This window comes from Amblyomma mixtum, chromosome 6 (genome assembly GCF_055824585.1).
Source record: "Amblyomma mixtum isolate Tamu chromosome 6, ASM5582458v1, whole genome shotgun sequence".
Classification (NCBI taxonomy): domain Eukaryota; kingdom Metazoa; phylum Arthropoda; class Arachnida; order Ixodida; family Ixodidae; genus Amblyomma; species Amblyomma mixtum.
The window spans coordinates 139,472,761-139,475,793 of NC_143017.1; the positions used below are offsets into that span (position 1 = coordinate 139,472,761).

At 45.6% G+C, this 3,033-nt stretch overlaps 1 non-coding gene across 1 annotated transcript; it reads left to right on the top strand.

Annotated features, from left to right (window-relative positions):
- Positions 1-1,165: 1,165 nt before the first annotated feature.
- Positions 1,166-1,237, top strand: TRNAM-CAU (transfer RNA methionine (anticodon CAU)). Its single transcript has one exon. It is a non-coding gene; the product is annotated as a tRNA-Met (tRNA).
- The last annotated feature ends 1,796 nt before the right edge of the window (positions 1,238-3,033 follow it).

Here is a 3,033-nt window from a genome sequence, read left to right on the forward strand (position 1 = left end):
CGCCGCTGCATGTGCCGTCTCATTGTGGTTCGCACTGCGTTCCGACGCGTCGCCCGCGTGCGCCGGAAACCACTTGATTCTTACTCTTCTGTCTTGCAGTTTAGTCGCTCGTAGTACGCGCTCGGCCTCCCTGCAGACTTGGCCTTTGGCGAAGTTTCGCACCGCCTGTCTCGAGTCACTCAGCACCGTGTAGCAGTCTGCGTCGGCAATGGCCAGGGCGATGGCCACCTCCTCCGCTTGTTCCGCTCCGGCGCCTCTCACGCTCGCTGCCGTCCTCGTGGCGCCGGTCGACGCCTCTATGACGACCGCTGCGAAGGCGTTCCGTTGGTATTCGGCCGCGTCCACGTACCGCGCGTGCTCGTCGTTGGCGTGCAGGTCGATGAGAGCCTTGGCCCTCGCCGCTCTTCTTTCCTTGTTATACTCGGGGTTCATGTTCTTGGGTATGGGGTCGATTCTGGTCTGGCGTCGGACCTCTTCGGGGACGGGGAGCTTCGTCTGCGCGTCGTTCGAGTGTCCTATTCCCAGGTCGTCCAGTATCTTCCTCCCGGCTTTGGTCGTGGACAGCCGCTCCAGTTGAGAGGTCCGTTGCGCTTCGGCTATTTCTGGAACACACGGCCCCGGTGTTCCTAAAACATAACGCCCTAAAAATAAATCAGTTATATGAGCTGAAACTTGCTACCCATATCAGGAACGAAATCATGACAAATCCTTCAGTGTTAACTAACTTGCGCCAGCCCAGTACAACTCGGTATAACATTCGAAAGAATTTCTTTAGATTACCCGCCATGAGAACGAGCTATGGTACACAAACAATGTCGTATTTAATCCCTAATTTTATGAATACACACCCACCTTTTCTAGACATATCACAGCAATGTAGAGCACTCAAAACCATCAAAAATGCCTTCAGAACCTACATACTGTCCAACTCAAAGCTTTAAGCATACATGTTTTGATAACCAACTAAACTTGACGCCATAGGGAGCATAAGAGGGTTCTCACGCAGCTTCCACCCTCTCCGTTCGATGACGTTCTACGTCACACCTGCGGTAACTCAGGACGTTCTACGTCCGCCGCTTAGGAACGTGGGTGGCGCTGATGAACACTCTCAAAGTTAGGTTACTTGTAAACATAAATACCCCCGAAAGCAGAAGATTTGACAGCCGTCGCCGTAGCTCAGAGGTAGAGCACCGGACGCATAATTCGGAGGTCGTGGGTTCGGATCCCACCGGCGGCAGTGGTTTTTTTTCTTCTGCTTTTGTAATCAATTCGCTTTAAACGATAACATATTAAGTAATATTCTAAAGTGATCAACACCACAAAATAAATAAATTAATTAAAAAATCCCCTGTGTCCCTTGGTTTCTGTGGCTGTTGGCTTCTTTCATATTTATAACGAGCCCCTCAATACCCCTTCCCTTGTTTGCTTAAACTTTTTATTGGATGTTATTTATTTTAATGTTGTTACATTAGCACTTGTATAATGCTGTAATCCTTTATACTTTTCTAGGCACTGTAAGGGTGACAGGGCCCTCGTCAGGCAGAGAACATCTGCCTTTTGCTCTGTCATCCTAGACCGCCTGTGTCTGAAAAAATGTTACAAATAAAGGATGTTTTTTCAGCAGTTGTCTAATAAACACGCAGATGAATCAAATTGGTTTTTGACGCTTTTTTCGCTAGTTCGCTGTGGTTATATACTCGAGGACACAGACTCAAGATAGCGATGAAGTGGAACTATCTACCATATTTCTGAGAAACAAGAAGGGTACGTGTATGTGTTCATACACAATTAGTGCTGGTTGCTTTGGTTGTGGGCACATGATCTGTGGGGCCTCACTTTGAGGCTTGACATTTTTTTTATTTCTTGAAGCGTTGTTGAGGCAGTACTGGTGCATTATTGAAAAGATCTGGTGAATGATGCTTCCCAAGATTCTCTCACGCATCTGCTGCCTACAGTGTCCTGAACAAATATGCCGAGAAATTCAGGAAGCGCGTACGTGAGGGAAAAACGTACATGTTTCCGTCATTCCCGGGCATACAGGCATTAGTTTTTCAGATCGTGCGTATCGTATCAGTCTTCTGTGTTTTCGTAGATGAACACAGCACCCAATTATAAAATAAAATCTGCTGATACACAGGAAAACAACACGGAAAAGCCGATGGACGCCTTCAGTTCAATTAACAATTTGCTGATATTTAGACACATAGCATTGATTTCCTATATGTATGCGTGTACATCTGTGTAACTTTGCTAGAATAAGAAGTAATAATTACCTTTAGTGTTTAGTATTTATCTCAGATTTTGATTTCTGCATATATGCAATCAATTTTTTTCTATTATACACTCTTGATGCCCATAGCGTTAATCAGACGTGTCATGATGAAGAATAATAAAGGATTTTCTTATCGTCATCGAATACTTCTCCATCGACTGCATGAAATGTAACGGTTGGAGAGAAACAAAGCTTTGTTGTGCTCTCGTGCGTGGATGGGAATCTTTCGTAGTTTTATTTCTGCGTGGTGCTCGTGCAGCAGCTCTGCAGTGGCTTACAATCTATGTGCTGCCTCAGTCTACCTAAAGGAGAGCATATTTCTCCCTATTCCCACATTGTTTTAGATGTTTTTAGCGTGTTGGAGATGCGCTGATATATTGATATACTTAGATCACTCCGACCGAGTACGCAAAATACTTTGGTTCAACAGGAGTACATATTTCTAGGCAGATAACAGAAAGAACTTCAAACACTATGAAGCATTTGATAGCAGTGTCTCCCAGCATAACCGCTATCGCTGGATTTCAAGCAGTACTTAGAAACAAAAAAACAAACGTCTCTCAGGCCAAACATGAAAGGACAGAAATAAATTTCTTATGCGATCTTGCGTAGTGAGTCAGGTTTTCATGGATGTGAGCTGTCCAGAGTATTATCTGGAAACGCCACGATAGCAGGAGCTTTCAGCGCATCCCCTTGTTTTGCATGGTTGGGGCGTAAAACCGCGCTGTCGGCGTATTCTGGCCACTTCCCCACGCACGTGA